General features: G+C 40.1%; 1 protein-coding gene across 17 annotated transcripts in view; it reads left to right on the top strand.

Annotated features, from left to right (window-relative positions):
- DLG2 (discs large MAGUK scaffold protein 2) overlaps nt 1-22,951 on the top strand; it is a 998,396-nt gene that overhangs the window by 284,822 nt on the left and 690,623 nt on the right. The gene's annotated exons all lie outside the window — the stretch shown is intronic.

Here is a 22,951-nt window from a genome sequence, read left to right as displayed (position 1 = left end):
GGCTGGCACTGGCTCTGTTGGACAAGAGGGAAGCTTCTGACAGCTTTTCATAGAAGCTATCCCCATAGCCTCTACTACAAAAAAATTGTCACACAAAGCCAATACATCTCTTCAGTAGAAAAAGGTAGAAAACATTTGGAGTCCGTGGTAGCTGGTTTTTATTGTAGTCTGTGTATAGGAGCTACATGGAAACTAAGCCACAAGGATAATTTCTTCTTGACTAGAAGTACTGCTTACATTCAGGACCTGTCATGGCTTTGGAGATGAGTCCCTTGCCGTACTGAGGAAACAAACAAAAAGAAATTAGAAAAGACAAAGCAATGAGCTACTAGAGGGGAAGTGAAGCTGTAACCCTCTGAGGGTGATGTACATGGAGGGACAGTCCAGCTAACATCATTGCCTGAGTGCCCTGCTGCACATACAGTTGCACTGTTCTTGAAATAGTTCTTAAATGGCTGCAGTTTTCATCCAAATGTTTAAGGAAAATTAGTTTTGGCTTCCATTTCTTGGGTCTCAGTAAAACTCCGCAGCCTGTGTAGTGGAGCTGGGAGAGACAGCATCTTATTTGTAAATTGAATCCAGTGAGTGTGATTTGATTTGGGTTTGTTGGTTTGTTTGGCTTGTCGATTTTTTTTTTTTTCCAGAGAAAAGTATTCCAGAAATGAAATACAATTTTTTTGTCTGTGATTTTCACATACCATTTGTGGGTCACAAGACTGTGTTTGTTTTAAGGTGGTGTGGTTTAACTCCAGCTGGGAACCAAGCTCCATGTAGACGCTCGCTCATTCTCCCACCAGCCGGTTCAGAGAGAATTGGAAGGGTGAAAGCTGGAAAACTTAAAAACTTATGGATTGAGATAAAGGCAGTTTAATAGGGAAGGCAAAAGCCACACACAAGCAAAGTCAAACAAGGAATTAATTCACCTTCCCGTGGGCAGGCTGGTGTTCAGCCACCTCCAGCAGAGCAGGGCCCCACAGTGCATAACACGGACTTGGGGATGCAAAACATTCACTCCAAATGTCCCCCCTTCCTTCTTCTTCTCTCTACTTTATATACTGAACATGATGTTGTATGATCCCTTTGGTCAGTTTGGGTTGCCTGTCCTGGCTGTGTCTCCTCCCAAGCTCCCCTGCACACCCAACTTCCTCACCAGTGTGGCAGCACAAAAACCAGAAAAGGCCTTGGCTCTTTGCAAGCCCTGTTCAGCAATAACAAAAACATCTCTGTATTATTAGCCCTGTGTTCAGTACCAATCCAAAACACAGCTCCATTCTAGCCACTATAAAAACAATTAATTCTACACCAGCCAAAACCAGCACATAAGGAAAGGTAGAGACTGGACTTTTGTCATCATGTCTGAACCTCACCCTCACATAAATAAATGAAATAAACATCATTATCAGATATCATCTCCGTGGTAAAAACAGCTGCTTGGTTTTCTTCCACAGACACAAGATCTATTGAATGAAATGAAACAAAGTGAAGTGATATCAGCCTTATTAATGACATCACCCAGTTATGCTAGTCTTGTATACAATATTTTTTATAGAAGTCTTTTGCTTTGTAAGTTTCTTTTGCATTATGAAAGTCAGATTCTGCTGCTGGGTTCACAGCATGGATTTCATAAAGTAGACAAACCCAAAGGATATTTTTCCCTCCTTGAAGTCATCAAGTGGGGATCCACAGCATGCTCCCACTCTTTAAACTGCATACATGCCAAAGTTCTCCTTTCTTCCACCTACACTGAAGCTGGTGCCACAGGATTAAACCTTCCCGGTGATTTGTCTCCAGTAATTCAAACAACTGCAGCCAAAATCCGGGGACAGCTTTTCTGCTATGTATTGTTTCCCTTTGTACCTATCCCTGCAAGCAATAGTCAGGAAAAGAGGAATAGTGCTCATCATTCATGCAGGGAAAGCTTCCTTTCTTTCCCAATAATGAGGAGTTAATTCAAACCATTTCTTTTTTTTTTAATCTTCAGAAGCGTAGTTGTAGGCATTTTATTATTACCACTGCTGTCACAGTCAAAGGTCACAGATTAGACAATTTAACTATGTTTGTCCAGTCTTTGCTCATCTTGTCTAATCTTCGCCACACATGTTGCACAGTGCTCACAGTGAGGGCATCCACAGTGACTCTGGGTGTGTGATTTAACTTCAGAGAAGTCACTGATTTCTCTGCTTTGCAAGCAAGTTTTGTACAACCTTGGGACAGTGTCTCCCATCTGATGGCCAAGTAGTCATGTTCAGGAGAAAATGTAAGCCCTGGTGTTACTGAGAACAGCAAGAAAGTCTTCATCTGCCAGCGCTGGGGTAAAAGGATATATGAACAGACTACACAAGATTAAAACATTGTGGAAGACATTGGTGATTTTTCTGGAAGGCAGACATTACCTTCAATGACAAGGAAAGGGGTGAGAGGTGAGGGAATTACTCTGAAACTTATCTAGAGTAACTAGTGTGCATTCCCTCTCCAAATGTGAAGCCATGAGCAAGGTGTTAGGAATATGTGCCTTTTCCCATGAATATCTGTACTCCATGTCCTTATGGAAAGCTGAAAGACTTTCTAGAGAATAATTTTCCTTTTAAAAATATAGAGGGTGGGAATGGTATACAACACACAATTATCTCAATTTTTTTCTCTCCTAGAATAGTTTTTTTCAAAAACAATCTGCTGTGTATCCTTCTGTGTCAGCACATGAGCCATTATCTTTCAGCTAAAGAGGTTTTCTCTGCTTGACAGGCAGAACAAAACATCTTGAATCAGGTGTCTGCTTACCTCTGCGGCAGGATTTGGGGCTTGTTGTATGAACTGTGAATGTGTTACTGAGCAGTGGGTATCTGGAAACCCTTCAGCTGACTGATAGGGCATGTCTGAGCCTTGGAGAAGACAGAGGGGGATTTAGGTTACTTTTCATGCTAGGATTACCAGATGGTCAAGCTTGTGTACCCACAGCTATCAAACAGCAAAATTGAATTTCTTTAATAGACTTGATTATTTATTTATTTATAAAAAGTTAAGCAATCCTTTAGGTTAAATAAACTGTGAAGAAGGTTTTGAAGTTTGTGGAATTACAATAGAAAAGTCTGTACAGCACACTAGGACTGTGAATTGTCCAATATGATCATTTGTTAATAATGAGAGTCCCAAGGCCTTGCACACCGAGTTAGAAGAGAAGTCAGCCTGGTGGCAAAGTCATGAATTCACAGGACAATTCTATATTTGCAAATACATATTGTTTCTATTTTCTGCTTTCCTGGTCTTTTGTGCTGTCTCTTTTTCTCCTGGGCTCTAATCTTTTGCTGAGATTGCACTGCTTTTTATAAAAAAAGGAAGGTGAATAGCTGAAAATAATGGTTTTCATAAACATGGACACAGGTTGAAGTAATATGAATTTACTTCTAGAGATGGGTTTCTTGACAGTCTAGAGATGACATTAGAGATGGTGGAATGCAATCTCTGTATCATAATATTGTTTAAGAGCACTCTTTAACATGTCAGGAACTTGGATGTGCAGCACAGGAGCCACAGCATTACTGGAGTAGAAGCTGGGGAAGGGCATAGCTGTTTAAGCTGCATGCCCAGCTTGTGTGAGTGCCAGCAAAGACAATTTACTCAGAGGATTTGCTGTCCATCTGTCTCATTACTTAATGAGGAGATGCTGAAAATGAAACTCAGACATGGAGATGGATTTTATAAGTGGAATTTTGCAAATTTGTTATCTTTTACCTCCAACAAGGTGGTGAGAAAAGCCCAGCTACCTTGCAAATCACTTGCACCTGTTCCTCAGTTTCCTGTCCCATCCCATGAGCAGGATGAGGATGTCCATGCAGTTTTTCTGCCTGCACAGGTTACATATTCCTCTTTTTCCCCTCCTGAGGGATCTACTAGTTGGCTGCCCAAGTATTTGCAGGAGTTGGGTCCTTTCAGTCTTAAATGCTGGACATTGATTGCAGACTGGACAACTTTTCAGTCTTGTTCCTGCTATTTCTTAATTTAATGTCAGGCCACCAAGGGGCTGCTGGTGAGTGAGAACATTAAATGGATGCCTGCTCATGAGACACAGTGACAGCCTTGCCTGGAGAGATAAATTGCTTTTCCCAAAGCCAATGAAACAGTCAGACCAGGGGCATTTGGGAACTGCATTTCAGACTTTCAGCTCATGTTAGGTCTGGGGCTGTGGTTAAATGGCCCTGTTATGATGTCAGGACTTCCCAAGGAAAGTCAGGCCCTGGATGCATGTATGTATATTAAGTGTTGAGAAGTGCAAGGATGGAAGTGGAGGAAACGTGTCTGTATTGCATCTGTGCCCTCAGACTCAATCTCAGCTATTAATGTAACCAAACAGAAAGACCTGAATATTTTTATTTGGGCTTAAATTTATAGGTGTATGTCATTCCCTCTCTTCCCACAGGGATCAGACAGACAGTGAAAAAGATAAACATAAAGGTCTGGCTGCCTCCTCAACATCCCTCTGCTTTCAGGGCATGTCAGCTTTCTGCTTCAATAAGGCACGAGCCAGGGGATGACTTCTCAAACCTTTTGGCTTTACAGTCCCTACCAAACCTTTGCAGAGTAATATAGAATGGGAGAGGCAGCATCAACTCACTGAGTGTCAGTATGGCAGGTGAGTGCTAATGGCAGGAGTGGGATGGAGAGCCTCCAGAAGAGTGCTGCGTGTATTTCCTGCACTGTCAAGGAAATACTGTGGGGCTGTTGGAAATTAGGTACTAGTGCAGTCTGCTAGTGGGCGAAATATATGCTTTTTCTGACAAGAGTTAAATAACTTTGGCAAATATGAAGCCATCAGAGCTAATTTTCTGTTGCACTGTAACTTGCATAGATGTTTCCCCGGCAGTGAGTGGATGTTAAACCTTAATGGTGAATGTAAAGCCAGTGGGCCCTCCCTCTATCCTGGTATATATAATTACACCTGATGTAAGGCAAAAAAGAATTAAGACTGCCAATTCTGTTTTTAATCTAAGAATAATAACCTGTTCAAGACATGCTATGACTCATGCTCAATGAAAGTGATGCTGGTTACGTTGTAATTTGGAGCTAAATTTGATTTTACACCTGCACTTAAGGAAATGTGATAAAGTTGCCAGTGATGGAGTGGAATCAAAAGGCATGATGAAAACCTTATTGTAAGCTTTCATCATCTTCTGTTTCCCTTGGTTTTAGCTTGTTCCTCTGAAGAGAATAAGATGACAGACTGGGCTTGGTTTATCATTAAAAAAGAGTTTGCACGCTTTCCCCGACCAGAGTGCTGATGTCAGTCTTTCATTTGTTTCTCTAGCAGTACATAGACAATGTCTTCAATACCAATATGGAAGTCATCTCCATAGGTTCTGTTTTGCTTTCCTATATATGTGCTTTCTTTTATATGTTTTGCTTGAGAGCTTTTGTTAAAAAATTCTGTTGAAAGTTCTCACCTTTGTTTAAGGCAATTGTCTTCATTAACAGCAATCCAGCCTGACGTTTAGGGACACTCCACGTTTTGCTGTTGACTGTTTTTATTAAATCTTCCTTCTTTGTATCAGATTGTATCATTCCTAGGTAGTAGAGCTTTCTGAGAGAGTGCTAATAGCCTTTTCAATCACATATCAATCAATGTCATACACCACAGCCTTGAAACTTATAACACAGAAGTCAGTTATTCTTGTAGTCCTTGATTTTGACCCTTAGGACTTCAGATTGGTGTAATATTGCTCTTTCCCGCATTGCTACCTACTCATGTAACAGCTGGGTATCCCTTACTGCCAGTTCCAGCTGTATTGTCATCACCTGCATCTGTACCCATAACACCAAGTTTTAGCAGGACTGTTGAAAGAAAACCTATTGCAAGAGAGAGCAATGCTTCTCAATTCCTTTTCCAGCCTAAGCAACTCTATCATTTCATTTTCAGCTCAGATTCCTGCATGTTGACTGATATTCAGGTTCTGAAAGAATTTATTTAGGTGGTCTGGAATTTTGATGCCTCCATGTCCCATCAATATTTTGCAATCTGTTGCATTGCTGATACCACAATTTGGTGAGTTGATGTTTCTTGGGGTGAGTCTTTGTAAATACTGAGAGTGAAAAAAACCCTCTTTGCATTCTTTCTTGCAGTGATCCTCTAATTCTGCCCTCTATTGACATATTCCTGCTTATTGTCTCCCAGTATTATCTCTTGATCAGGATACTGGTATTCCTATTGTGCAGTCTCATTGTGGTCTTCTTAATGTAAGTATTTGTATTCCAATTAGTTGCTTCTTCATTCATACTCATTTGCTGCTGTCTGTAGGTCATCACTTTGTTCCAAACCATCCATATCTGCAATGTTTCACTGGGGAGGAGAGAGACGTAATAGTGTTTTCATCTTGTTTTCTACTTCTGTGGTCATAGTTTTGGGATTGGTTGGTTGTTTATGTATTGTGTTCATCACTGATTTTTGAGACTATACCACCCTGATAAAACATAGTTTTTATCTGAAGTTTTCTTCACTAGGATGCAAGCTGCAGGTATTTCATCTTGGCAGAATATGGGGATCCTTGACCCCAAAAGAGTGATAGCTGTGGAAGTCGAAGTCCCAGTGTGTCTGTTCAGTTGGATCTTTGTTCTTTGGGTGTCAGAGAAGTCTCATAGTAACAGTTTTTCTGCTTTCCTTAGTTAATTCCATTAGGTTGCTTGTTTGAGACTAATTCTCTCTAAGACTGTTTGCAAAGGTAGTCTTTAGGCCAGTGGACTGAAAATCTCATTGTTTTAAGCTGCTGCTGAATTTTTGGTTTAGGGCAGACCTCTGTCTTTTAAAGCATACTAGCTGAAAGTCATCTTACACTTTCCTCTTTCTTATGCTTTTTACATTTCACTACCTTTTTGTAGCAATGGTAGCTAACAGGATTTCAGATTGCAACACCTTGTTCTGAGACAGTAGTAGTAGTTCTTTTTGGTCTAAATAACATTCATCATGAGACAAGTATTCATTTATATGTCAAATATTAAATATATAAAAATTTATATCAATATATAAATTTACAAATATTAGAGGTAAAGTGTCAAATATTTCATTCATATTACAGCAATGAATTCATCTTCTTAGAACTCCTAATTTTACATTTGAGATGTAGGATGTAGTGAAGATTAAAGGTCCATATGAATTTTCTGTGAACTCACTGACACTGAAAATCATTGCAATTTGTTGCTGATATTCACATAACACCAGTGCACTGCTCACATAAAAGTACAGAAGATAGGGATGTAAAGAGACCGTTAGAAGAGGTGGACTGGATTCACTTTTTCTCTCAATTAAGTCAATTGGAAGCTCATAAAAATTATGGCGGCGCCATGAGTTTAAACGAAAGTGAAGGTTGACCCACTGTGGTGAATCACTGGCATTCCTGTGAATATATTAATTCTTCATAAGTGAATTCAGCTCTGATGTAGCAGGGGAAGATGGGGAATGGCTGCTCAGCCACAAGGCCACTCCAGACCTAACAGTGTGTGGGGCAGGCTACTTGCTTCCTGTCCTCTTCCTCATAGTAAATGTGCCTTGAACTTGTCCAGACTGATTTCAGTGTTCTCGAATGAACATGCCCAGGGTTGTGAAGGCATTTGTATTTGTGAACAGAAGTCCTACAGAATTCAGTAAGATCCCATGTTGCCTGTGACTCTTATCTCATATAGAGAGGGGTTCACCTTCTCATTTATATCTTTCTCAGCCTACCCAGATCTGCTTGCATCTCCCTTTGTATCTGAATGCAGGAAGAGAGAGAGAACAGGCATACCATCATGCCCCCTGTGGTGCTTGCAAATTTATGCCTCTCTGATAAATTGCAATTGTTAGGGAGAATGATCAGGGAATGGAGCAGATCTGGAGACGCTCCCTCCCCCACCAAGAGAGGTACAAAGAAATCCTTTCTATTATCTTATAAGAAAAAATAGAGGCACTACCGAATGAAATTAATTTAGTGAAATGATGAGGCTGTTATAACGATGTTCTGGCATTACTTTGCAGTTTATCCATCACAGTGCAACATCTCTGCATGATAACTGAGCAGCAGTGACATAAAGTCAACAAATGCTGTGAGGTAGTAAAAGGCTGTTTTAATGTAATTATGTAGTGATACCATCTCTACCCATTGAAATGGTCACTCTTCCAGCAGCTATGGCAGGCTTAAAAAATCAGGCAGTACATTTGAATTAGAAGAGATAAACAAAATCAATCAATGTGTGTATTATAGCTGTACATTTACTACAGATAGGAACTAGTTTTACTTCTGAACAGAAAACTGCACATGCAATAGTCTCAATATACTCAGCACCTATTGGCATCAGCTACAGTAAGCTGATTGTAGGAATTTGCAATGGATCTCAGCAGAGCAATGTAGATGAGTAATGTTGCCATTGCAATAGTCATTCCTATATAGATTTTAATTTCTACATGAGTTCTCTTTGATTCTGAGTGGAACTGTATTGACACAGTATTTTGTCCATGCAAAAGCCACAGCGTCTGCAATAACAACAGCCCAGTGTATTGCACTTCAAATAGGATTATAGACAATTCATTTCTCCCGACCAGTAGAACATAAAAATTTACAAGTCAGAACTGTTGTGCCCTTTTCCCTTGAATTTGCTGTGCACTTTGATACCATTTCTTGAAATATATCAGCAAATGTAAAACTGTTTCTATGACACCAAAAGAGTATTATAGTGAAAATTTATATGAAGAATAAAACTCAAGCACCGAACAGTGAAATGTAAAAAGTAACCAAGATGATGAATGTTCTTTCCAGTCTATACAGTCTATTCAATAAATGCTTAGGATGAGCTCAGTCACTCTGCCTCCACTTTCTCGTCCTGCCTTAAAGTCTGTGCTAATCATCTACGTACCCCAGCTCACAACTGTGTGCGTTAAACACGCGTGGGTCCGCAGTCACACCCATACATCTGCTGTAGCCCTGAGCTCATGTCCAGTCCCCCTTCCAGTTCTCGAGCTAAACCAGCTCTACTCACTGCTAGTTTGTTGACTGCTTTGGGAGTCAAAGTAGAGCATGAATAATTGTAGCAAAGTTTGATGCTGAATGGTAAGTCCTTTCAAACCTCCAGGGATAAATAAAGGGATAAAGGAAATATCTGTTTCAAAGACAGAGAACGGTAGCTTTCGCTTCCCTTAAGTCACAGAACAAGCAACGACTTGAACCAAGAATAGAAGCCTGGGGTTCACGACTCCAATGCTGAGTCTAAATTATGCCTAAGTAATACGAGCTTGTGGGAGTCATTAATCGCTTGCTTTTCTTTCCCTCCACTTTAGAAACCTAGAATACCTGAAAATAAAATAAAAGTTATATTTGGGAGGATAATGGATTAAATGGCAGTTGCACGACAATTAAAGAACTACAAATAAGATTTTGTGTTGCAACAGTGTTTAATGAACTGTGAAAAATCAAGGAAGTATGGAGAGATAGCTGAAAGGAGACACAGTGGTTTTGGGGGTGTAGTAGTAAAGAAAGCACATTGGAAAGGGAATTCTATAAACCATCTCAGTGAAAACTATGACTGAAGAAGTAATTTTTCTGAATAATGATCTTGTGTTGCTCATCGTTGTCGTGGTTTGGTTCAGTTTTGGGGCACAGGTCATGCCCAGCAGATCTGCCAGGATTGCCATATGTATTCCACCTTTGAGTTGCAGGTGTTTCCTGCATTTTTTTCCTAAATTTTCTTTGCTCTTGCTCATCTTTGAATTTCCGTTATGCAAATTCCGATGGTTGATTTTCTGTCTCAATAAAAAGTAGACAGTCACTGGCTAGCTGCCTTTTCATTATAATTTATGTGAATCTGAGTTTACAGTGGGTGTAATCACTGATGAATATTCATGCAATCTAGTATCTTTGAGGAATTGTTATCCTGTTTAATCATACTTTAAAGCTTGTGATCCTCTTTCCTGTTGGTAATGCTGCTTACCATATTTCCTGTTGCAAAGAGACTGGGCCACTCAAAGATGCTGGGCTTAGGTGGTGATATAGGACATGGTGCAGAAGTGGGATGTGTTTTCATCTCTTTTGAGAGCTGAGGTCAATAAGATGCCTGGCGTTGTCTCTGGGAAGCTGATAAGATCAAATACTCCCTGATGTTGGGAAAGCAAAATAAGCAGTATGTATTGCTTTTTCTCTGGTATTAGAGGCCAAGACATTCACTTTTCAAGGCAATGTCACCTCCAGCAGCCACTTTGCTTGTCACTCAGGTCACTCCCTAAAGCACTCCCTAAAGAGACCAGCCATTCTCCAATTTCAGGAATTAATCTTTCGTGTAGGGGGAATTTAACAAGCAGTACTGTAAGAGCTTGCACCAAATTGTGTCTGGCTTAGCCTCGTTGTGCTGAATACACAAAAGGACCTCTGTGCCCCTTCCCTCCAATTGCTAATGAAGCTAATTGCAGTCTCTGGTTGCAGCTTCTGGGGGTTTCTACGTCTCTGTGTGCACACAGTGGCTCTAAGACAGGCAAACCAGAGATAGGGTTCTCATTTTACAGACCTGAACATGACGACTAAATACTTATACTTTGGTATAGACTATCTATACTATGGTAAGACTGACACCTGTTGCACTTTTTAGGACTAAATATATTATATATGAATAAAGTAAATGTATTTTATATAATATATTCTATTCTGTGAATATATCCTATAATAATATAGTAAACCAGAAACAAGCACATCACCCTAAGAATTTTTGGTGTTTTTTCATGTCCTCTGAAATAATTTTTTTTTCTCGTTCTTATAGGGATTCTGTAGGATTTGTGTTCTGTGAGATTTTTTCTATCAGCTTCTTAGGGGGCTCAGACCTGGAAAATGGCTCTTATATGGGTAATTATAGATTGCTTGAAGATAATTGTATCTCCCTGGGAATATTGCAAACATAGGTACAGAAACACAGTCCTAACTTCAATGATCTCTACAATTCAGTATCTTGGTGAAAAAAATTCCTGATGCCACCTTGGTTGTATTCTGGTGGTTCCCTTGTGCAGTCTTCATTCCTGCGGGCTCGCTGATTACACGTAGGCACCTTTTCCAGAGCTGTATCGTAACACGTGTTGTCTGCTATCAGATATACCATTAGTGTGTACAGACAGATGTTGGGGCACAGCAGTTCTCCTTCAATTTGTCCTTCCAAGAGCAGCTGTGCACAGCTGTGTATTGCAGAAATATTTCTTAAAACTGCTGATCACTTTTAAATCAGTCAATGTTTTTGTGCAGATGTTTAAAAAATGACTGTTTGGAGAAGGATTAGTGCAGTGTATTTATTCCCCAGGCTCTCTACAATGTCCAGACACGGTATATTTTTATGTCACAGGAACATTGTGAGGGTGATGTGGGATAGCATGGCAGTGCTGCAGGGAGTGGAACAGGAGAGGGCACATAAGTCCAGCTCCAGTCTTCCTTCAGGTACATTCCATTCCTCTGGAAAACAAAATAGAAGGTTCTTCTACTTGTGCTTCTGTTATTTTGAGTTTTGGTTAAAACTGGAGTTAGTGTGCCATAAATACACTTTATATAATGATTTCCCTTTCAGACTCCTTAAAGGAACTACAGTGGCTTTTTCTCAGAAAAAACTCCAACATTATGTTTTCCCAAAGTAGTAAAAATAAGAAAATTTTAGCATATTTTTTAAGCAGCGATATTTTTGAGGGTTAAGAAAAAGTTATTGCCATCACAATTAACACTTACGAGTATTCATCTGTCATCTCTATTTTTTTTAGGATTATTTTTGATTTATAGCTATCTGTTAAAAGAGTCTGGAAAGGTTGATGACAGTGATGTATACAGGATGTTTAGAGGGCTAATTTTTTTCCTCCTCTCCTTTACAAGCTATTTGAATCTTTTGAACATATTAAGGCTAGATCCTAGCTCTTTGATCAATGTTTTCTATTCAGCCATTAAGCTCTTGACAAGATGCCTGAGTCCATCTGTCCCACAGTAATTTAGGAGCCACAAAGGCACCTCAGTTTGCAAATGAACTAGAGAAGTAGTAGTTTTAAATGTAAGAACATGCTTCTCTGGAGTAAAAGATTGGCATTTACATCTACATCAAGATGTCCTGGCTGTCTTTATGTAGTATGGGTAGCTCATTACTTTATTACTGAAGTGTACAAAGAATTTAGACTTGGGTGCTGACCAGACAAGAAAAAAGTTGCTGTCAGTTCCATTTCAAAATCATTTTGCTTGATACAAAATCTATAGAATTGGTGATGCCAAATATTGATCTCTATTCCTCCTGTATTTCCATCTGTGCCTTCTTCTATTGAATTTAATCTTTTTTAAGGAGATACATAATTTGGAACAAAATTTAACTGAATTCTAAGAGGTTTTATTCTTTTTCACCTCTGCAATAATTGCATGAGAAAGCGAATAATTAGTTCAACTGATCACAGGACACAGAGCCCGCAGTTCCTGAACCCCGGCTCTATTGTCAGACACTTGCCTTGGGAAGTAATTTAATTTCTCTGCTTACAGTGGAAAACTGTACTTGCTAATTTCTCAGGAGTATAACACAGCTAATGTTAGAAGAGGACGGGGAAGACCTATCCTGTTCTGCTTAAGGATGTACCCTATGGCCAGATTCATTAGGTCCTTTTCAAGGTCCTGGGTTTCATAGCCATTCCTCAGCCTCTTCATTTCTTGCCATGATCTCCCTTGATCAGATGTTGGGTTTTTTCCCCTCTAAAGCTTAGGAAACCCTATTTCTGCTTCTTGATGTTGTGTTCTGACAAGAGTTCTTCTTTCTCAATATCTAGGGAGACTACACTTAAATTCTCTTTCTGACCTAGGATTTTCTTTTGCTTCCCCCTTACCCTGCTTGCCCCAGGAGTTTCTTCCTCTCATTCCCTCAAAGACCTGGGGTGCCTGGTCTCCACAGCTACTAATTATCTAGTCATTCCTGAGATGTCCTTCTTTCTTCCAACAATTTCTCTGGTCTTTTTTCTCATTCCTATGAAACCAATTCTCAAGCAAGTTCTTTCCTCCATTTTAATGACCCAGCATCCCTTCACACATACAACTCATTGGCATTATCAAAGGACTCATTTAACTTTATGTGAATAGCTTTGGCCCAGTAACTGACAGGCAAGGTGACCATTGTTCTTCTATTCACTTGTGAAGCAATAGATGCATCATAACATCACTGTGCTAAACATTATGCACCTAATTCCTTAACTAGGGCATCACAATTCACAGCATGTACTGCTTTTCTAGTCCCAGAATTTGGACTGGACCCAGCTTCTTTTATTATTAATAACATCAGTAGCTACAAACATTTTGAGTTTCCTCTGACCAAATATGTGCATAACTGGGCCTCATTTTTACAAAATCAGAGCATGTTCCCATCTCTTTTTGCCTAAAAATGTATCTACAGTCCTTTTATTAACTGGCTTCCTTTATCCTGCCATGCAATGTCTCTGTGGAGCTGGTCTACCTTAGCTTTCATAATGTCCCATGAAATAAGGTAAAACTTCCAGTCATAGTTCACAAAATACTGGTATGTCCAATACCCCTCTTTGCCTACAGCTCTCACTTGCAGTTTTCTGAGTTTCCTTTCTAGATGGAAACTAATCCAATGTGTTTTCATGGATTTCCTGCCACTCCAGATACTGGAGTTGGGATCTTCTCTTGTTGTGCTACGTATACATGCCAGCTTGGGGGTGATGGATGCCTTTTGACCAGTGCAATCTTTTTCTTCTTTTCACTATGGTGGGAGAGGTTTCCAGATCCTGTAGCTATCAGGGATGTAGTGATTATTCACATAGAAGGGTTCTACAGAGAAAGCGATGGCTTAAGAGGAAAGGGTCCTTGTCCATCCTTCCCAGTGTCACCTCTTTCCTCACTTCACAAAGCTGCATCCTTGTACCAGAGATTTCTCTACATGCTGAGTCTCCACAGCTCTTATTCAGTCATTCAGTCTCAAGCAAGCATAAAATCCCAACATCTTTGGGTCACGCACATTGTAGGAGCACTTTGCCACATTTCAACAAAGCTCTTGGGACAGGGTCTTTTACAGTTTCTGATTACTTTCCCACTAAACACTGTCCCCTTGAGTAATTTTCTATTCTGTGAAGAACTTGAATTTTCTTTTCTTTTCTTACCTACCTTACTTCAACACATGCAAGGAGTAAGTGGCCATACAAATTATATGGCTTTGAAGAGCCACTATGAAGCAGTCTGCAAGAAAGCAGGTACCATAGAGTAAATTAAGTCTGGATAACAAATTTTGCAGACTCCCAGATCTTTGTTCATGAGCTACAGGGAATACTTTGAATACAGGCTTTTCCTTGGCATACTTAGCTCTTTTACTCTGTTCATTTTTACAGAGAAGTACTAGTACTCTGTCTAGCTCATTTTAACAGAAGGTTTTTTGATTTTTCTCTATTAGAGAAGTTATGATATCTTATGGATAAGATTGCCCCCATGTTATTAAAAACCTGCAGGGTAAAGTAATCTCACAGTAATACCAATAACCTTTGACTACACTCTTGACTTCCCTGGCCTCTCACAAGTATCACAGAGCAAAAAGTAAATCTGCACAATGTTAGATGGGGTTCATCTGCTGAAACATGCTTTTTCAGAGACCCTATTAATAGCTGATTCTATGTTACAGAGGACTATGCACTCATTAATTACTATCTGTAAGAAAAATCTGGACAATTAAATATATGCAGCCACTCATGAAAATCGTAGAAAGGCAAATTATTTGAAACACACATTTGTCTATCTTCTGTCAGCATGGGCTCACAGACATAGAGATGGTCTACACAAGAGCAGTGGGTCTGATCCTTCCTCGAAGCATCACAGTCACTGTGCACACTTGATGCTCAATGCATCCATATCCACTTCTGTCCAGAGACTCCTCCACACACTACTCCCACTGGATGCAGCTGCTCAGCAGCCAGTGCCCACGATGTACCTGAAGGGTACATATTTATCAGGATTTTTACATGCAGGTGGCAATTTGGTTTGCAATACACTTTGCAAGTAGGTGCCCAATTGTGCATTTGCACGTGCCAACTTCTGATTTCTAACAGTGTGGTGTGGACCTGAGGAAAGAGAAAAAGGGAATAAATATTAGTGCAGATAAAAAAGATTGAACAAATTCTCAGTAATTTGTTTCCTGAAAGATTTCTGTGACTATTATCTCTTTTGTATGTATTCCAATAGCAGCTGAGTTTGAAATAAAGTTCTCCTCCAGAGAACAGAGGGGGGCTACTGAGGAGTATCCCAAGGGCCAGGGTGGATGTCCAAGATAAATGTCCAATCAGAATAGCATAGCATAGCATAGCATAGCATAGAATAGAATAGAATAGAATAGAATAGAATAGAATAGAATATTTCAGTTGGAAGGGACCTACAAGGATGATCTTGTCTAGCTGCCTGACCAGTTCAGGGCTGACCACATTAATGTATGCTATTGAGGGCTTTGTGCAAGTGCCTTTCTAATACGTTGTAATAAGGCTTGGGGCATTGACCTTCTCTCTAGAAAGCCTGTTCTAGTGTTTGACCATGCTCTCAGTAAGGAAATGCTTCCTTATGTCTAGTCTGAACCTACCCTGGTGCAGCTCTGAACTATTTCCACATGTCCTATCACTGGATCCCAGGGAGAAGAGGTCAGCACCTCCCTCCTCCTGAGGGAGCTGTAGGGAGCAGTGAGACTTGTTCATATGCCCTGGGACAAGATTGGATGGAAAGGAAAATGTATTCTGGTATCTGATCTTCAAATGACTGACTCATTTTTATGGTTTTGTTTTCTTTTACATTAGAAAACAGCCTTTTAAAATTACGTGCTCATTTATGCCAAGTTTTAGGCAGAAGAGCACTGTCAGGAAGAGATTTTCACCTCTCAAACAAAATTCTGACAGCTTTAACACTTCAAATCCCCTAGGTTTTTCCCTAGTTGAAGGAAGGATGAAGAAAACTCTGCATTGCTGTTTTCACCCTGGCAATAATACAAGGTTTTTCTTAAATTGTCTGTGCAGATGGCTGTCAGATTTATTGGGTCACTTACTTGCTTCCATATCATCAGTTCAGGTGTCAGAACTCTTTGGGAAAGGAAAGGCGTGCACTGTTAAAAGCTTTCATGGAAGCTACTCAGCAATGACAGTTTATCTCATGCTCAGCTGCCTGCCGCTGCTGCAAACCCCTTTTCACCACACAGATCCTGGTAGTCCTGGGGAGGCACAGAGTGGCAGCCTGGTGGCATCTGACTTGGTGCATGAGGCTTGGAAGTCATCGCTTCCATGGGAATGACCCTCTGTCAGGAAGCAGGATCTGGAGCACTGCAAGTTTTCTGGAAAATCCCTGCATCTGCTGCCTGGTTACCCTGGAGGGGAAGGCGAGGAATAGAAAACAGATTAGCCTGTGTTATGTGACTCAATCCTTTTATTGATTGCCTTTAAGGGATGCTTTTCATGGTGCAATTAGCCAGAACTTTGGATGTAAATCCTTTTTTAGACATTTTTAAGCCTGAGTTAGCAGTAAAGCACATACTTGCTGTCAGCATTCAGGCCAGAGTACAGAAGCAGTCTCCAGCCCATCCTCATCTGCTGATGCACCAAGTTCTCCCCTGACTGATGTGCTTCTCCAGAAATGTCTTCCCTCCCAGCACAAAAACTGATCTTGAACATACACGAGCCAGTGAAACAGTCTGGGTTTGCTGTGGAAAGGCTACTTTTGAACTAATTAAGTGGTCAAGATACATATTGTGTGTAACCCACTAAGTGCTTTGAACATGAGACTGGATTGTTGACCCTTAAAAATCCTCAGTGAGTGCCAAGACATAGCTCTGTAAGAAGAAGCAAAACATCTCCATGAAGGGGAATGAGTAGGCTTGGAACCTCTCTCTGTTAGCAGTGTGCCAAGAGTGGGACAGGCTCCCAGACACTCAGGCAGCTGGCACACAGGGTCTGTGCTGCATCTCCTGTTGCTGTACTCCAAGCTCTGATCGGAATTAGGGAGAAAGGCCACCTTCAGCTGGTTTGGGATGGACGCAGAGTCTTGCATTGCACCTTGTCTCTGGACAAAACACTAAGATACTTGCTATATAGTCACTCCTGATTAAACCTCACAAAACATTAACCTTATTAATATTTAATATTTATATGCAAATCTCAGTCAGCCAATTAGTTTTCTCTGCAGCTTCAGCAGTTTCACAAGAGGCTTATGCTTAAGTACTTTAATTTGTCTTTCTCAAGGAGGCAAAAGTGTTAAAATGAGTTTTAATTTGTTTTTTAGTTGTCTTTCCAGGTTTTTTAGGAATCACTTGAAAGATGGTCAGAAGAAGTGTGTTTATTTTCCTTTATTTCCTGCAAAAAGCAGTTGAAATGTTGATACTGAAGCAAAGACAAAGCTTGCCAGTCTAAGTAGGTGGTCTCACTTTATTGACCTACTTACACACCTTTGCCCCCCAAGACATTTTGCACTTTCGGTAACTTTGAATTAGCTGCAGTCTGTATTAATACATTGGATTATTGTATTTAATTTTTTTCTACATATATAGAGTTAGAAGTTAGCCTCTTACTAATAACTAATGTAATTTCTTGTTTTAAATCGGAAGTTGGGCTTTTCCTCATTTGTTGTTCAAGGTTATGGCGATAATTTTCTCCCTCATCTGCTTTGGAGCAGATACAGTGCATGATAGCATAGGATAAAGTGTGTAGCAAAATGATACTGTGATCAGACAGGGCAAAGAGTGTGCAGATTTGATCCAGAAATTGAATAGATGATGTAAAAAACTAACAACCCAAGAAAGTTGTGTGTTTTAACGTACTTCTCTCTGGTTGAAAGAGTTATTTGACACATAGGACACTTAGATGCTCTCAATTTGCTGATGATTTCTCAAATATCTGACACAGTGGGAAAATTGGCAGCACTTGATTTTCAATACTTTGTTGCCATTAATACCCCAGAGCTGGCCAGAATCTGTGTAATATGGTTAAAGCACTGTTGAGTACTGCTGTGAGCAGGGAAAGACCACTTATCTGTGCCAGCCAAACGCGTGGAGCTTACAGCTCAAATCGTCATTACCGCGCTCGAGCAGTGCTTGCAGCACTTGGTGTTAAAACTCTGCGCGAGCACTTTCCACCTCTCTAATGACCCTCATTCGCATTAGGCACCTCTGCTCTTACCATCATTTTCTTGCCACCTGAACTTCACTTTGCCTCTGCTGAGCACCTATTGACTGATTACAGAACAGACACATTTCAGAGCTACCATACCCGCTTTCATTCATTTTTAAGGGCAGTAAATGCATTGGTTAAGCAGGGGGTGCTTTTATTTGTTGGGCTGTTTGTCTTTTAACCTCTTCAAAAACACAAGCAAAGCACTGCCAGGAAAGGTGCAGAGATTTCTCTGCAGACTCAAATGTATTGTCCTCATGTATCACAACTGTTCAAAAAGCTGTAGTAAAACATCCCACTGTGGACAGGCTGTGTGTCCTCTCTTCTGAATAAAGGCAGCATGGCCTCTCTGTACTGAGAATTTATACAGTACAGGGGAAAGGACTGTCACTGAGGTACTTGTTTCATAGGAGTAAGTAAATTAGTGTCACGACTGGGATAAAAATAATTCATTTTTACATGCTAACCCATTCCTTAGCAATTTTTGATATTTCAAGTCATTATCGAGTTGCTAGTTTATGCCCTGTTATCACCTATAACATCTCCCTCATCTTTAAGGCATGATGCTATTTTTTAGGGTTATACTTGGACTTGCTCAACACATTGTCTGTCCCAGTTCAAATTCAACCTGACATCCCAAATGCAATGAGGTTAGTGGTTTCATTGTAGCCTCAAGTGCACAGTAGTATGCTGCTGCACATATAATTCTGCTAAATTTGGACTGTAAGGGGGCCCTAGCACTGAGTTACTATGGAAACAGAATTCTTTTCTTTAGAAAGAAATTCCCCCTAGGTTTAGTAGTGTGAAAAAATTCCTAATGTTAGAGCCCTGTGATGGTTCCCTTCCTTATCCTTTTGTGTCCACACTTTCTTAATAAGAGTTTAAAGATGACTTCTTGTGACTTGTCCACTTAATGTTTAATTTGGTCGCTGAGTTTTCACGATATTTTATTTGAAGGAAGAAACAGTCTTTTTCTTCCCCCAAAGCTGTTTGGATAGCTATACGTGTGAGTGCTGAGGATTCATAAAGGACTTGGCACACAGTGCTGAGCACAGCACAGGCAATGCTTCCTCTTCAGTAGAATATGTAGACATAGGAAGAATCTCTTTCTAGAATGTTATCACATAAAGGCTGGAATGCCTCTGCTCGTGACATTCACCATCTCTCCCAGGTCTTGGGATGAAAGATTTTACAATAGAACCCAGTTAAAAGACTTGCAAGGTAGGAAACTTTAGTGTCCCACATCCCTGGAAGTCTTCAAGGCCAGGTTGGATGGGGCCCTGAGTAAACTGATCAAGTGGGTGACATCCCTGCCCATGGTAGGTAATCTTTAAGGTTGCTTCCAACTCAAACCATTCTATGATTCTATGAATAGAGAACTGTGTCTTACGTGAGTTGGACAGGGCAGTGCTTTTTCCGGAGACTATATTTACAAGAAATGTTTTTAGGAGTGGGTTTAGGAGGGACTGTGGGAAAGTCCCATAGCAAGAGAGCTGAGCTAAGCATGAATGGAAGGTGCCATGGCACAGAGAGGTACAAGGAGGCAAAATGGGCTGTCTGTAGAGGAAGAGACTGTATGAGCATGAGGGAGCAGTGGTGAGAAGGGAAGGGACCATGGAGCAGGACTTGAGAAGAGAGGAGAATCAGTAGTCTTTTGAAGGGGAAGATTTGAAACTTGATTTAAATTGAGGAATAGCAGTACTGGGAACCTTAATTATGTTTGTAAATGTGCAGTTTGCCAATGGATAAACTCAACAACTGAGAAACACTCTTTCTTTGCTCATGTGCCTGAATATAACAATCATGTTGAAGTGAGGGAAAAAAAAGTGAGATTTTCCAATTTCGTCACAGCTTGAAATTTCCAGCTCTTTTAAAATTGTTACTGTTTTGAACATAACTTTATATTCTAGTATAAATATGTTAATTTTTTTCATGGTCTTTCAAGTTTATCTCTTCTCCTATAAAGATCACTAAAGATGAATATGTTTTCGAAAAGCTGTTTTGTTTAAGTAGTGAAAAAATGCCGAAGTATTGAAACTCTTTTCATATAGTCCAGCTAGTCTTCAACCACAACTTGTTACTCTTGTCTTGAAGAGCCAGGTTTGTAAGACCATGAAATGAAAAAGGAAGTGAAATAGTTACACTCCATGAACAATTTCTGCTCCTTCCAGTAAATACAAAGCAAATTTAGCATTCTTGTATAATAGTTATGTAAGGAATATGTGGCACAGAGCAACAGTGCATCCTTGGAAGAATATTAGCATATAGATTTTAAATTTAATTAATTTTGATGATCTTCCTTTTCCATATAATATGGGGCTGTAGCACTTATGGCCAGGTTCTGTGTGGTGCTGAGGGCATTTGCAACGCCCAGAGGTGTCTGGAAGAGCCTTATCATTGCAGAGTGTCCTGGAGACAGACCGACAGTAAAGGTAGCTCTACCTGCAGCTGTGGAAGTTGCCTTGTGAGTAGATTCGTGTTTGTAGCAGGTCTGGTACGAGGCATGAGAGAAGCACCGTATGTTAGAGCAGGGTCCCCTTCTTTTGTTCCTCCTCTAATGTATTGTAAAATACTAGTTGTGAGGACCACAATAAGCGCTCCTAGCTTCTTAATGCGTGTCCAAGGCTAATTCCTGGACACTACTGCACACACATGTTGTCATGGGAAAACAGCAGAGGATGGGAATTGGAGCCTCATACAGAGGATTTCAATAATTTAACCAAATCCTGTGTTCAGCTGAGGCATCAGTCCCTTTCTGAGGACTCTGTTACTAGTTTCTCCAACTAGAGTTTAACTATCAGTGCCTCTTCCAGATCTGGCAAGGAAATGTATTGTGAAACTCACTTATTCCACCCTGTCCCAGGACTTGTTGCACAGTTAAATGCAAGTAGAGACATTTGGAGAGGTTTTTGAAGGTGCAGCTGGTGCATAGGTGTTAATTTTTCATTTACTGGTGCTAGTGAAAGACACCTTCTTGTGCTGTTGCTTTTATAATAGTAACAATGTCTAGGACTTTGCTGTCTTTCTGACTCCACGTGGAAAATAGTTTTAAATAATATTTAGAGAGGATAAACCTATCAAGTGACATGCAGGCAGCTACTGTTCCCTGGCAGTATTGCTGTCATTTCTTTTCTCTTACTGATCAAAGGCAGAGAACTCTGCATTAGGAAGGCTGTACAGTAACCCTGGATAAAATGATAGATTTAAGAAATTTAATTACTGTAAAAAATGAAGGTGGTTGTGCTTAAATGTTACACTGGAGATAACAGTCTCTCTGTGGAAGGTCTTAGTTATATTTTGAAAAAAGGTCAGAAGTATGTTACAGGTTTCCGTGTTGCCAATTTATCAGAAAATGGCAAAGGAATAAAGGCTTTTATAAACTGATTTTACTTCTTGTGAATCTGCCATTCTAGACATACTGTCTGAATCCTCCTAATCATGTTTTATTAACCAGAAGCTGAAAAAACACTGCAGACATAGATCTGATGGGGGGGTGGGATTTTTTTTTATGCAGTGACACTGCTATGGCTGTTTGAAATACCTTGTATACTAAATTGACTTTTGAAATTAATTTCAGGGATATTAACTTCCAATAAGTGCATAATTTAATTTTGATTCAGAAGAATATTGATGTCATCAGGAAGCACCTACCAGAAGTGTTGCAGCACAATTCTTTTAAGCTGCATGAAGCTTAGCAAAGTGGTTAGAGGGAATCAGTTGAATGTTCACATATTTCAACACTTTGTAATTTGCAAAACTTCCAGCCACTGTAGCATTAGTAGTAATCCAAGTACTTTGTCCACTATGACTCCTTTCTAATACATTTTTTGACAATTCTTAGTGTGTTGAAGAATCAGAGCTTATTCCTAGAAGATTTTGTGGGACAGAAATCCTTACCAAAGGCTGTAGATGCACCATCAGCAAGAGCAGTGCATAAGTAAGGAAAACTGCCAGGCAGAATTCACTCAAAACCAGACTATAATCTTCATTTAGATTCCATTTCTATGTTTCCCACTGAGTATTTTCTACTAAATGCTAGAAGACCATTGTTACTGCAGCAATATACACTTCTTTGTATGGCCAGTTGTTGAGCTGAGCAGATGTGCGAAAGTGACTTTCCCTATAAAAACGGTGTGAGTCACAGCCCACGGAGCAGACAGTGATAACTGGAACAACTATTCAGGCTCTGTGGAAATCTGTAAGAACTTTTCTGACTTTCTTAAAGCCAAGCAATGAGTAATTTGGTCGCAGTTGCAGGAGGTCTGTGTGAAAAGAAAATGCTTTGGAGCCCAATGCCTGATGATTTATTTGGATTAATTACTGAACCCAGTCCAGTGCCTTCACCACACAGTCATTCTTCTTGTCTCCACTCAGTATGATTTACACATGTTTTTTGTTTATCTGGCAGCAGTTCTTGGTACTTTGTAAATATCAAGATTTGGACTAGACATCCTGAAATCAAATGTTATGTGCTTAAAAACCTTCAGCATAGAGAAGCGATTGGTAATATGTCACAGTATGGGCCTAATTCCCCACTGCATTGAGCCAGCTGTGCAAGCACATTTGGAAGAACTGGAAAAGGATAGACTTTCTCAGAAACTGCCATGAGGAGGTGTCAGAGTTCAGAGAAAGGTTCAAGCACTTACTCTAAACTCTCATGACTTGCTGTTGTTTTATTCTTCAGCTAATTCAGTTCCACAGTAGAATGGGCTGAAAAAAGGCAAAAACACCTGGAGATTTCTCGGCTCTCACTCTCTTGTTCCTCCCCTGTGATTCTTAAACCAAGTTATCATCCAGGGCTTTGCTGCTCAT

The sequence above is a fragment of the Corvus kubaryi genome, unplaced genomic scaffold (genome assembly GCF_017639235.1).
Source record: "Corvus kubaryi isolate FWS band 111438036 unplaced genomic scaffold, C.kubaryi_AGA036_p1.0 37260, whole genome shotgun sequence".
Taxonomy (NCBI): domain Eukaryota; kingdom Metazoa; phylum Chordata; class Aves; order Passeriformes; family Corvidae; genus Corvus; species Corvus kubaryi.
Note: the sequence above shows the minus strand (reverse complement) of the source record. Positions and strands in the feature narration are given on the sequence as shown.